Source organism: Rhipicephalus microplus, chromosome 5, assembly GCF_043290135.1.
Source record: "Rhipicephalus microplus isolate Deutch F79 chromosome 5, USDA_Rmic, whole genome shotgun sequence".
Taxonomy (NCBI): Eukaryota; Metazoa; Arthropoda; class Arachnida; order Ixodida; family Ixodidae; genus Rhipicephalus; species Rhipicephalus microplus.
In genome coordinates, this window is record NC_134704.1 from 214,975,219 (window position 1) to 214,989,698 (window position 14,480).

A 14,480-nucleotide genomic window follows, 5' to 3' on the forward strand; every position below is an offset into this window, starting at 1 on the left:
GTTTAAATGTGAATATAAACGTGGCAGTGTCAGTCAGCGCCACCTGTACCCATGAAAGCGAGTGTGGCACACTCATTATGTGCCTGTTTGGCGTCACGTAGCACGTAAACTTATTACGAGCTGGCAGCCGACCAAAAGTCTGTCGTGTACAACGTAACGGCACCAGTGCGAGACCGTCATTAATAAATAAGGGAAATAGGTGTATACTTAAGAGCTAGTTTTTCCTTGTTTTGACAGAATAAAGAGATCTAACAGACAATACCAAGGAATGTATGTGGAAAGCTGTTAGACGATTTGTAATGTAACTGTGAAGAAAGAAAAGTCGATTAAAAGATAACTTCCCGTGACCAGGAACCGATCTCTCTTTCTCTCTCTCTCTCTCTCTCTCTCTATATATATATATATATATATATATATATATATATATATATATATATATATATATATATATTGCAGAAGTTTTTCCAATAAGCCAAACGTACTTGAGAAGAGAAGAAACACAACTTAGCGGTTCTCCTAATTTTCTTACCAACGATTTTAACCGGTGGACCAGTCTTCGTCACGGTTTGTGAACAAGTGCGACGCTACGCGAACATGTCGCATCGTAAGGTGGTGCAAGAGGGAAACGGGAGAGAGCGACAAATTCGTGGTGTTTTACAGTGGTGACATACGCTGCGCCGAACAGTTTCTTTTTTGTCTCATTCGCTAGAGCAAAGCAAAACGAACCAAAAAAGGAAAAAGAAAAGAAAGTAGTGAAAAGGAAACAGGGGGTAGGAAGAGAAAGGAAGAGGGTGATAGGGCGGCTTCCGCGACGCGTCTTTGAAGGTCACGGAGGGACATTGTGGGTGAGCCTGGATGGCAGGCAATCAATTGCATGTAGCAAGACGAGGGACACTCGCAGAGAGAGTGCCTGATTCGGCCCCTTCTGTGGTCAGTTAGAAAAAGGAAGGGAGAACCACGTGTTTCGTTTTCGTTAAAACTATACTGACATATTCCATGTGTGGGAGGAGGGGGGGGGGCAGATTTCGGGGCAAAGATGCTGAAAGCACAAAAGGCGGTTTGGAAAGTAAAGCCGACATCTAGGGCTGGAAGGCACACGTTGTCAATATGACTGCATGCGTGTCTACAACCCTTTTGTACCACTCCCCGAAGCACCTGCGGTTGAAATCGGCTAATGCTGGTTGGGCTCTCCCACTTACAGATAATAAGGCAAACATAGGTTAAACAGAATGGCAAAGAAAATATAAAGAAAGGTGAGCAGTGAAAATGAAACAAATAATAACAAACATAATAGAATGGGTGATAGTGTGCGAGAGATATGTGCACAAATCCAGAAACTCAGCGAAATGCAGACAGACAAGAAGAAACACAAAAATGTAATGAATGTAATAAAAATAATAATGATATATTAAAGTAATAAAATTACACAACAAAGGTATATATACGAATAGCACATTGAAAATGTTTTTCTGTTGGTCCATTACCTCGATAACTATCAGGTGCTTTTTTTAACACAAGGTATTCTTTATTTATTTATCGTGAATACATTGAAAGGCTGAGGACAAAAGCTGCATACAAGCAGCTTGACAGGCCCGTCAGCCCAAATATGACAGGCCCGTCAGCTCGGTATGCTTCTGTTCAGCATATCGAGGAATAATAATATTAATACTATTTTTAAAAATAACAGTTACAGTTAAAAATGAAATTTTTTTTTAAAATTTAAAAGTTATTAAAAAGTTTCAAAATATTAAAAAAATTAAATAAATTAAATCTACGCCAGACTTGATTATTGTCCCATCTCACCACTGCACGACCTAAGGAACGATAGGTTGCTGATGTTTTCGTTGATAACGTGTGTTAGTGTTCGCAATTTTTGGACGAAGTATGACTCCCTTTCTTCCCGTTCACGAGTCCCGCGAAGCCTGACTGGAGGAGGGTGATTCGTATTGTCACGGGGTCGTGACGGGGATGAATGGAGCACACTGCGAGTCGTATAATAAATTGTTTATTTTGGCGAACCTGTCCCCAGTAAACGGAAAGTCGGACTGCAGTAGCAGTCTTGGACTGATAGCGGTGAACGAAGCGTCGGCCGTCGATCAACAACTGAAGAGCGGCGAAGTGCGTCGGTATTTGTACTCTTGCAATCGAATGTTCTAGCGGTATCGCTGGCGGTGGCGTAGGTTCCAGAATAATCTGTACAGTTCGCAGAGTGGGCGTGATCTTATCGAAATGATTTACTAAAGTCCGGAAGCTTATCGAAAACCGCACGCGCGTTTTGCGCTGAGAATTGTGTAGTGTTTTGTGGCGAGAACAAAACTTGGGAAATGAAAATGAATGGTGATGATGATGATGCTACAGTGGCATTGCCCCCTTCTGAAAAAGGCATCGTCCCGATGCTTTAACTAAAGATGAAGGTACAACAATAATGCAAGAAAGGACAATAAAAAATTGCGATACAATACTAATACAAAAACACTGTTTCAGTTTGTTAACGCCCATGGAACGGCTTGAGGCGCGCGAAATGGACGATTTCAGGTCGTGATTGGCGTCGTTGAGAGTTCGTGATGCCGTCGGGAACCACCTCGTAATCAAGTGGGCCCTGACCTCTAACCACCCTGTACGGTTCGAAATACCGTCGCAGAAGCTTTTCACTTAGTCCACGTCGGCGTATCGGCGTCCACACCCAAACACGTTCATAGGGCTGGTATTCCACAAAGCGTCGTCAAAGATTGTGACGGCGGTAATCGGTCGTCTGTTGATTCTTGATACGCAGACGTATCAAGAATCCCGGCAACGCGACTTGCCGGGCATCGTCGGCGCGTTGAAGGTATTCACTGACATCGAGACTTTCTTCGTTGGTGACGTTGGGTAACATATCATCGAGCGTCGTTGCCGGGATCCTTCCATAGACCAATTTGTATGGAGATATCTGCGTCGTCTCCTGCACAGCCGTGTTGTATGCGAAGGTCACGTACAGAAGAATGGCGTCCCACGTCTTGTGTTCGACATCGACGTACATTGTCAGCATGTCGGCGATCGTCTTGTTTAGCCGCTCGGTGAGGTCGTAGTTCTGTGGGTGGTACGCTGTCGTCCGGTGGTGGTTTGTCTGGCTGTATGCCAAGATCGCTTGAGTTAGGTCAGCAGTTAATGCCGTTCCTCTGTCGGTAATAAGGACCTTCGGGGCGCCGTGACGTAGGACGATATTTTCGACGAAGAACTTAGCTACCTCGGATGCACTGCCTTTTGGAAGGGCTTTTGTCTCGGCGTAGCGGGTGAGGTGGCTACCAAAATCCATTTGTTTCCGAAAGCCGACATCGGGAACGGCCGCAGCAGGTCCATACCCATCTGCTTAAAAGGCCGGTGAGGTGGTTCAATTGGCTGCAGAAGTCCCGCCAGCCTTGTCAGTGGTCTCTTGCGTCGTTGGCAGTCCTGGCATGTCCTCACATAACGAGTGACGTCGGTGGTAAGACGTGGCCAATAGTACCTTTCTTGTATCCTCACGAGCGTGCGAGAAACACCGAGGTGCCCTGCTTTCGGATCGTCGTGCAGGGTCTGCAAAAGTTCTGGTCGCAGAGCTGAAGGCACCACAAGGAGGTACTTGGCTTGAAGCGGTGAAAAGTTTTTTCTTTTGGAGAAGACCGTTTCGCAGGAAGAACGATGCAAGTGCGCGCTTGAATACCTTCGGGACTTCGGCGGTCCTGCCTTCGAGGTATTCTATTAGGACTTTAAGTTCCGGGTCGACCCGCTGTCATTTAGCGAAGTCGTCGGTGGTTATCGTTCCCAAGAAGTAGTCGTCATCCGGGTCGTCGGGTGGTGGTTGGTCGACAGGCGCATGAGAGAGACGGTCGACGTCGGAGTGTTTCTTGCCGGACTTGAACGCGACGGGAATGCCATATTCTTGAAGTCTCAGGCTCCATCGTGCGAGGCGACCTGAAGTGTCCTTCAAGGTGGCAAGCCAACACAAGGCGTGGTGGTCGCTCACAATTTCGAAGGGCCTGCCGTACAGGTAGGGGCGAAATTTCGACGTAGCCCAGATGATGGCGAGGCACTCCTTTTCTGTTGTGGAATAATTGGCTTCTGCTTTGGATAGCGATCGGCTGGCGTAACTAATAACCTTTTCAAGTTCATCAGCCCTCTACACAAGATTGGCGCCAAGACCTAGGCTCCTTGCGTCAGTGCGTATTTTTGTCTCGGTGAATTCGTCAAAATGAGCAAGTAGGGGAGGCGTCTGAAAGCGATGTTTAAGCTCCTGGAAAGCGTGTTTCTGCGGCGTTTCCCACTTGAACTCCACGTCGGCAATTGGTAAGGTTAGTGAGTGGATCGGCGATGCGGGCGAAGTTTTTCACGAACCGCCTATACTGGGCGCACAGGCCCAGAAATCGGCGCACCGCCTTCTTGTCTGTGGGCGGTGGGAAGTCGGCGATGGCGGTTCTTTTCCGTGGATCGTGATGAACTTCAGAATTGGTAATCACGTGCCCCAGAAACAGAAGCTCTTCGTACGCAAATCTCCACTTTTTTGGCTTCAGTTTGAGTCCGGACGTCTTGATGGCTTGAAGTACAGTTTCAAGGCGCCGATGATGCTCGTCAGAACTTGAGAAAAGCACGACAACGTCGTCCAAGTACACAAGGCAAGTCTGCCACTTCAATCCTGCCAGTACTGTATCCATAACGCGTTGAAAAGTTGCAGGCGCTGAGCAAAGGCCGAAGGGCATTACCTTAAACTCAAAGAGGCCGTCCGGTGTTATAAACGCCGTCTTCTCTCGGTCTCTTTCGTCGACTTCGATTTGCCAGTAGCCAGTCTTGAGGTTCATTGACGTAGAGTACTTGAAGTTATGAAGCCGATCAAGTGCGTCGTCTATTCGTGGGAGAGTATACACGTCCTTTCTTGTGATTTTGTTCAGGCGGCGATAATCGACGCAGAAACGTAGGGTTCCATCCTTTTTCTTCACTAACACAACGGGGGGCGCCCATGGACTCTTTGACGGCTGCATGATGTCATTCCGCAGCATTTGATCAACTTCTCTCTTCATGGCCTCACGTTCTGTGTCGAAACACTGTACGTATTTTGACGGAGTGGTCTGGCATTTTCTTCGATTATGATGCGATGTTTTGTGATTGGGGTCTGCCGAATTTTAGATGACGATGAAAAGCAGTCTTCGTATTGCAGGAGCAGGGCATTGAGCTGTTCTTGCTTAATGTTTGGAAGTCTGGGATTGACGTCGAAAGCTGGGGGGGGGGGGGGCTTGGTTCCTCTGAGCAGGTTCCGCAGAATCGGCAAGGGCGAAAGCACTGGTGGCGTCCACAATTTATTCGATGAATGCGACCATTGTTCCTTTGTTCATATGTTTGTACTCAATGCTGAAATTCGTGAGCATAACCGTTGCTTTGCCTCCCCGCAGTTCTGTTATTCTTCTTGTGACGCAAATATTTCGGGTGACCAACAGATGCTGACTGCCTTCAACGACGCCTTCCAGGTCAAGTGATTTAGGAGCGCCGACTGAAATAATGACGCTGGAGCGAGGCAGAATGGTGACTTGTTCTTCCAGCACATTAAAGGCATGGTTTCCTGATGGCGTGCGCGGCGGTAGTGCTTCTTCTATGAATAACGTTATGGACATTGTTCTTAGGTTGATGACAGCACCATAGAGGCATAAGAAGTCCATACCAAGGATGAAATTTCTCGAGCAACGCTGTAGGGCTGTGAAGTCTGTAGGATAAATACGGCCGTTAATCGTGACTCTCGCTGTGCAGATTCCTGCAGGCGTTACGAGATTGCCTCCGGCTGTGCGGATTTCAGGGCCTTCCCAAGCTGTCCTAACTTTCTTTAACTTCGTGGCGAACGACCCACTGATGACGGAATAGTCGGCTCCAGTATCTACGAGAGCGGTCACACTGTGGCCGTCGATAAGAACGTCGAGGTCACTAGTTCGCCGTCTCGCGTTACAGTTAGGGCGTGGCGCCGGGTCACGGCTGCGTCGGCATGTTATGCTGCTTCCATGTTGCGTCGTTAGGCCACCTTCGTTAAGTGAGGTTTTGCCGTCAGGGCTTTGCCTGGTTGGCGTTGTGCTCGGAAAGCGCTCCGTCGCGGCGTCATCGTCATTGGAGGATCTTCGACAGTTCGTCGCACAGCAACCGCACCTTCATCGGTTTCTGCCCTTAGTTTCCCGGATACGGGCTAGGAGACCGGCCCTGCGTTGGGCCAGAGTACTGCTTGGAGTGCGGTGACATGCGGCGGCTGGGTGATGGCGAACGGGAAGGACTTGCATAGGTCGGATTCCTTCATTACCTGATTTTTCGTTGCCACTTTCTTTAGAAGCCTAGTCGTTTGCTGAAGGGATGCCTGTAACTTGTTGATAGCTAGGGTGCTATGAGTATTATGCTGGATGAGCATTCCTAAAACTCCTATTGTGCAAACAGTGGGGACAATGTTTCCATTTACTGTGATATCGATTGCGGAGCGCGCTCCACTGTAGGGGGTTGCGTGGGGTGCGGTGACATGCGCCGGCTGGGTGACGGCGACCAGGAAGGACTTCGTGGTGTCCTTCGAGATCCTGTGAGGTAGCCGGCGATGTCACGTGGCCGTTCTCCTGGCTGCGGACGCAGTGCATTGATGGCGAAGCCACGCAGTCCCATCTGTCGGTACTGGCAATGGCGGTATGTGTGCCCGGCCTCGCCGCAGTGGTAGCAGAGCATGCGGTTGTCAGGTGCACGCCAAACGTCCGTTTTCCTCGGCGCATTGTGCTGGCCCACTGGAGAACGGTAGGACGTTGGCGGGGGGGGGGGAGGTGGCGGCTGTGGCGTCTGGCGACGGAAGTGTGACGGGGTGGTGTTTTTGCGTGGACGAGAAGGAGCGTTGTGGCACAATGCAGTGGCGTAGCTCACAGTTTCTTGCTCGGGCAGCGGTGTTTGGGGAATTTGAAGCGATTGCCGAACTTCTTCTCGCACAATGTCGGCGATCGAATCCACTTGAGGCTGCGCCGAAGGCAACAGCTTGCGCAGCTCTTCTCGCACAGTCGCTCGGATCGTTTCACGCAAGTCTTCGGAGTCACTGGCTTCAGCAGCAGCGCGTTCTGGAGTCAGGCGACGATTATTCTGTCTGGTGCGCATGTCCAGAGTTTTTTGGATAGTGGTTGCCTCGGATACGGCTTCTTGGACGGTGTTCGGTGGATTCCTCATTAGTTCCACGAAGAGCTACTGTTTGACCCCTCGCATGAGGAAACGAACTTTCTTCTCCTCAGGCATGTCTGGGTCAGCGTGACGGAATAGGCGGGTCATCCCCTCTGTGAAAATCGCAACCTTTTCATTTGGTAGCTGAACCCGGGTCTCTAGTAGAGCAGAGGCCCTCTCTTTGCGAGCGACGCTCGCAAATGTTTGCAGGAATGCGCCGCAGAAGACATCCCACGTTCGGAGCGTGGACTCCCGATTCTCGAGCCAGGTCCTTGCGGTGTCTTCCAGGTAGAAGTACACACGACGGAGCTTCGTTTTTACCAGTGGTTGAGGGCGGCCACATAGTCGTATGTTTCTAGCCAGGTTTTCGGGTCTTCAAACGATGACCCATAGAACGGTGGTGGTTTCTTGGGTTGATGAATGACGATCGCGAGCTGGGACACTCCGGTTGTCATTGTCGTTGCAGTCGAGGTCATGGCATTGTCTTCCGCGCCTTTTCTTGTAGAAGGCCGTACTCAAGTGGGAGACCTTGCTGTCGGCGGCTTGTTCGCTGCTCTTGGTTTGCGTCGGTGTCTTCTCCGCGACGTGGGCTGAGTTCACGGCTTGATGCGGGCGTCCGATACATGAACGAAGCAGCACCTCCACCAAATGTCACGGGGTTGTGACGGAGATGAATGGAGCACACTGCGAGTCGAATAATAAATTGTTTATTTGGGCGAGCCAGTGACCAGTAAATGGAAAGTAGCAGTCCTGAACTGATAGTGGTGAACAGAGCGTCGGCCTTCGATCAACAACTGACGAGCGGTGAAGCGCGTCAGCATTTATACTCTTGCCGTCAAATGTTCTAGCGTTATCGCTGGTGGTGGCCTAGGTTCCTGAATAATCTGTACAGTTCGCAGAGTGGGCGTGATCTTATCGAAACGATCTACTAAAGTCCGGAAGCTTCTCGAAAACTTCACGCGCGTTTTGCGCTGAGAATCGTGTAGTGTTTTGGGGCGATAACAAAACTTGGGAAATGGAGCGTGGCAGTATTTTCTCGAATGAGTGCCCTGGCAAGTTCAGATGCTTGGGAAAAAGGCAGATTTGGTAGACTGCGTGCGTGGGCTCTGTGGTTATTGAACCGTAGTCAGAATGCCATACCAGTCTGACCAATATACTGCTGGCCACAGACATCGCGATGCAGCATATATATTACGTTCTGGCTGTCACAATTCAGCGTGTCCTTAATTTTGAATGCGAAGTCTGAGAACGAAGCCTCGGCAACAGAGGTTGTAGTCATGTGTTCGCAGACTTGGCAACGTTGTTTCCCGCATGGCTTACAACCCCATTCACCGCTTTAAGACTTGGTTGTCTTATCTCTAACTAAGATGTCTTTTATGTTCTTTCCGTGGCGGTAGACCACTCGCGGCGGTTCCGTGAAAATTGAGGATAGACGCGCACTATGCTGTATAATGTTAATATGTTTTGAAATGATATTGTCGCGGTGTGGTAGTGTGGACGATTATGTGATGACAAGGTTAGTTTGGTTTTTTGAATAATGTGGTTTCCAGCGCGAGAAAATTTCATTCGTATCTAAACTACGTGCCCGGCCTATAGCATATTTGATTATTTTCTCTGGGTACTTTTTTGCCACAAGGGCCGTTTTAAGATCCCTGGCATGACCTTCGAAATCTGACACGTGCGAACAAACTCTGCGGTATCGGTGTGCTTGCGAGTATGGGATGGCTGTCTTGCAGTAATGTGGATGGCTACTCTTAAAATGTAGGTACTGATGGCGATCCGTTGGTTGTTTTTATAGGTCCGTGCAAATTAGTTTTTTTATTAATTTGAACAGTCACATCGAGAAAGTTTATAGTTGACTTAGAGTAGGTGTGTGTGAACAAGATTGGTGAGTGAGTTGAATTAAAATCATCGATGAATGACAGCGGAATTTCCTCTCCATGGGTCAAATAATGAATATATCGTCCAAGAATCTTTTGTAAACGAGAGGCTTCAGTGTTCTGCTTGCAAGAAATGGTTCTTGAATAGATGCTATAAAACATTCGTGCAATTAGGAGCCACCTTTGTACCTATAGCTGTGCGATTTATCTGGAGAAAGTGCTTATTATCGAACTCAAAGTTATTGTGGCTGAGTACCAAAGGCATGTAAAGTTGACAGCGTGTCCTCATCTAAGCACACCGGCATACTGGCCTTCTTGAAAGCTGCGACTGTTGCGTTAATGCCATCTGACTGTGGGATGTTCGTGTAAAGTGACACTACATCCACTGTAACAAGGATGCTATCGTTGGGAACCTCGAGTTTGCTGATTTCACGGAGAAAGTGGTTAGTGTCCTTAATGTATGAAGGGATAGTTGCAACAATATCCTTAATGATTAAATATAGCGCGCTTGACATTCTCTCTGTTACTGTGCCGCTGCTTGAAACAATAGGACGACCGGTGTGGTTGGCTTTGTGTATTTTAGGGAGCAAGTCAAACCGGCCTGCAGCAGCCTGAATTGGTTGCATTGCCTTGAAGATGTCAGCCATAATTCTTCCATTCTTACGCAGTGAATTTAGTTCACGGATTATTTCTGATTCGAAAAAGTTAGTGGGGTTATCTTCTAGTTCGGCATAGAAGTTTTTGTCCTCTAGTTGCCGATAGCCTTCTCTCAGGTAATCAGTTATATCTAACATTACTATCGCACCACCCTTTTCCGCAGGCTTAATTACCAAATCTGCTCGACGGCTTAGGACCTCCTGTGACTTACGCTCTTCCGAGGAGAGATTGTTTCTATAGCGCCTTGTTTTTGAACAAGCCGCAATGACGTCTTTTTGTACAACCGATATATACATGTCTAGGTGTCTCTCCCGCTGTTCAGGTGGTGACCAAGTTTTTTCTGAAGAACCAGAAAATACTGTACGGCTCGGTTCATGGTCATAGAAGTACTCCCGTAAGCGCATATTTCTAGCAAAGTTATCTAACTCCTGATACAATTGGAATTCACTAAATTCTCCACTAGCCAGACAGAACGTTAGGCCCTTTGAAAGCAGTCCGGTTTCGGTCGCAGATACATGTGCTGAAGAAAGATTATTTACACTCGGAGGCGCCGTTTCCACATTCCGGTTGATATTTATTTGTGCCGCCGGTATAGCTTCATGTGTATTAATTTTCTCAGTTACCCCATCCCACTATATTTTGCGACGCTTCCGCTCTTTTGTCACTGCTGTTTTTTGAGTTTCAGACTTCTCGAGATCATTATTGTCCTCCTGGCTGAGATCAGACTGACGTCTAAGTGACAGTTTTTTCTCTTTAAGTTCACGAGAATTTCGTTCGCTGTGCTGAATAATAATCTGCACGAGCTGCAGCGATACTCCATGAAGTGCTTTCTCCCACTATGCTTGTTCATCTCGATTTATATTGTCATTGCGGGATTAAGCTTGAGAGATAAGCCTTTCGGTACTGAATCACAGGTTGAGTATGACGTCAGTGTCGAGTAGTGCAAGTCGTATTTAACACGTTTCTCAATTATCTTCCTAATCTGTTGAAAATAGCGTGATCGCGGTTTGGGGGAATGGACCATACCTGAACTTTTTGGCAGTCAGTTAGCGTTTGACCGTGCGGGCCGTCGTGTGGCTTCGCTATAACTGCGGAGGTTGTAGGCCATCGTCGGTGAAGTAGGGCCAGTGACAGGCCTCGGAGCAGGTGGCGCGGAATTTTGTGGCGAGGAAGAGTTCGCGGACACCGTGTTCGCAGCAGGCGCTGGAGAGCCGGCACATACGGGGCCAGCGTTCCTGGGCAGCTGTAAGTTTTCGGGTGCCAGCAGCTTGTTCTGGTGGTGAGTAGCTCTCTGAAGTGTAGCGCCAGCATCGCTACGCCCTCGAAGCTTGGGTGAAGGCCGTCGGCGGCGAGGACTCTCCAATGCGGCATCTCGTGGAAGGCGTGGTCCAGATAAAAACCACCACGACCTTGATAGCACGAGCGGCGCGCCTGACCTACGAAGCGGCATGCCCCCCTGTTAAACCAATGCACGAATCTCTTATTCGCACCTCGGTGTCGGTGGTTTGGGGCTCTGGGTAGCGGCATGCGTATACACAGTTCAAGGTTTGGTCACATCTGGTGAATGCGTTGAACAAGCTCTTTCAAGTTCCTATTATTATTAATCCTCAATATGCTCAACAGAGGTGCTCGATAGTTATCGGGGGAATGGACCAACCGAAAAAATTTTTTCATGTACTATTCGTATATGTACCTTTGTTGTGTAGTTTTTATTACTTTATTATTTCATGATTATTTTTATCCTATTTATTTCATTTTGTTGTTACTTCTTCTCTGTCTGCATTTACCTGACTTTCTGGATTTGTGCACATATCTCTCGCACAATATAACCCATTTCATTACGTTTGTTAATATTTGTTTCATTTTCACTGTTCACCTTTTTTATATTTTCTTTGTCATTCTGTTTAACTTATGTTTGCCTTATTATCTGTAAGTGGGAGAGCCCAACCAGCATCGGCCCATTTCAACCACAGGTGCTTCGGGGAGTTGTACAAAAGGGCTGTAGACACGCACGCAGCCATATTGACAACGTGTGCCTTCCCTCCCTAGATGTCGGCTTTACTTTCCAAACCGCCTTTTGTGCTTTCACCATCTGTTCCGAAATATGCCCCCTCCTCCTCGCACATATGGAATGTGTCAGTATAGTTTTAGTGAAAACGAAACACGTGGTTCTCCCTTCCTTTTTCTAACTGACCACAGAAGGGGCGGAATCAGGCACGCTCCCTGCCAGAGTCCCTCGTCTTGCTACAGGTAATTGCCTGCCATCCAGGCTCACCCACAATGTCCCTCCGTGACCTTTAAAGACGCGTCGCGGAAGCCACCCTATTCCCCCTTTCCTTTCTTCTTCCACCCCCTGTTTCTTTTCCTCTTTTTCTTTTTCTTTCTTTTTTGGTTCTTTTTGGTTTGCTCCAGTGAATGAGACGAAAAAGAAACTGTTCGGCACAGCATATGTCACCACTGTAACACCACGAATTTGACGCTCTCTCCCGTTTCCCTCTTGCACCATCATGTCGATGCGGCATGTTCGCATAGCGTCGCACTTGTTCGCAAACCCTGATGAAGACCGGTCCACCGGTCGAAACCGTTGGTAATAATAATAATACAACCGCTAAGTTCTGTTTCTTCTATTTCTCTTTCTATATATATTGTTACGGGGAACATTTATTCACCGAGAGATGGTCTTGCTAACGGCTTAAAGAGTGCACAGTCATGCAGGCCAACGGGAGAAGCTTGAGAGTCCAACCCACAACAATCACGTTGTCGTTTTCTTCATTTGGGTGCCAATTCAGCTGTGTCGGGGTGACAGTTCCATATACATATCATCACCCCTGCCCGTAAGGCACCGTCTCGGTGCCTGTTAAATGAGCGAGTCGGCGTTGTAGGGCTTGAGACGAGAACGTGAACTACTTCCGTTCTGGGTGCAGCAGCTGATGAGTTTGTGGTAGCGGCAATCTTGTAGGTCACTGGTGTGACCTGATGAATGACTCGGTAGGGCCCAGCTTATCGCGATAGTAGTTTCTCGCAGAGGCCAACACGTCGAGATTGGAGCCACAGGAAAACAAGAGATCCCGCAGAAAAAACGGCATCTCTATGTCGACGGTCATAAAGGGACTTCTGTGCTGTCTGCGACGATGATAACCGAGCGCGCGCTACCGCGCGTGTCGTGAGGGCAAGGGTGATCGCATACTGAGTGTATGGGTGGTCTGATGGGTGGTATGGGTGGTCTCGCATACTGAGCGTATGGGTGGTCTGATGAAAGCAGTGTGTCGAAGGGCAGTAAGGGATGATGTCCGAAGAGTAGATAAAAAGGGGAGTAGCGCGCTGTTTCATGACGCGACGAGTTCTAGGCGAAGGTTATGAACGGAAGAGGTATGTCCCAATCAGTGTGGTAGTTAGATACGTACATGGAAAGCATGTCTGTCAATGTGCGGTTTAGGCGCTCCGTAAAGCCTTTAGTCTGAGGGTGGTAAGATGTTGTGAAGTTGTGACGGGTAGCACATGATCGTAGTAAATCATCAACCACACGAGATAGAAAGTAGCGACAACGGTCTGTGAGCAGGTGAGACGGAGCGCCATGCTGGAGAATAATGTCGTACAGCAGGAAGTCGGCAACGTCGGTTGCGCAGCTGGTTGGTAGTGCTCGAGTGATTGCATACCGAGTGACATAGTCTGTGGCCACTGCAATTCATTTATTTCCAGTTGTAGAAGTAGGAAGGGGATCTAGCAAGTCCAACTCCACTCGATAAACTGGCTCGGCTGGAACTTCAATAGGTTGAAAAAGACCGACAGGGGGAGTCATAGGCTTCTTTAGGCGCTGGAAGAGGTCGCAAGATGCGACGTAACGGCGAACAGAGTTGTAGAGACCCTTCCAGAATACTCGTAGTCGAATGCGGTCTATGCGGTCTAAGTTCTGGAGACTCCTAGATGTTCAGAAGTTGGAGCGTCGTGGAATTGTCGCAGAACATCCTTTCGCAGGTGATGCAGTACGACGAGTAAAAGTTCTACGCCGTCGGGGTGTAAGTTGCAGTGGTACAAAACGTTGTCTTGAAGCAGGTATCTGCTAAGACAAGGGTTAGAATAACGCGATTGAAGGCGGTCAATGATGGTGAGCAGCGATGGATCTCGACGCTGTTCGTCGGCCACGCTCAGAATGTCAGTGATGGCTGAAACGCAGACAACCGATTCCAATTCAGTGGAGCTAGGTGGATCAATGGGGTGCCGGGATACGCAGTCAGCATTGCTGTGCAGCTTTCAAGATTTGTAAACAACCGAGAACGTGTACTTTTGTAATTGAAGAGCCCATCAACCGAGTCCTCCTGTAGGGTCCTTAAGCATCGACAGCCAGCAAAGCGCATGATAGTCCATGATGACTGCGAACGGACGTCCGTATAAGTACGGACGGAATTTCGCCATAGCCCAAACGAGGGCTAAGCATTCCCGCTCAGTGATGGAATAATTTTGTTCCGCTTGCGACAAAAGGCGGCTAGCGCAGGCTATCACACGGTTGGTGCCATTCTGTATCTGATCGAGTATACCACCAATGTCATGGCCGCTTGTATCAGTGCGAGGCTCTGTTCGAGCCGCTGGATCAAAATGAGCCAACACAGGTGGTGATGTGAGGGCGGTAATCAGCGACGCGAAGGAATGTTCTTAGTCCCTTCCCCAAGAAAAGACCACGTTCTCTTTGAGGAGATCCGTGAGGGGCCTAGCAATATGCGCGAAGTTGAAGATAAAGCGGCGGAAGTATGAGCAGAGCCCAATTACCAAATAAATTGC

The 14,480-nt window shown here is 48.4% G+C and overlaps 1 protein-coding gene across 8 annotated transcripts in view; it reads right to left on the reverse strand.

The window, feature by feature from the left end:
* The window catches only part of LOC119173523 (solute carrier family 41 member 3), an 880,209-nt gene that overhangs the window by 335,969 nt on the left and 529,760 nt on the right, over window positions 1-14,480 (reverse strand). The window lies entirely within an intron of this gene.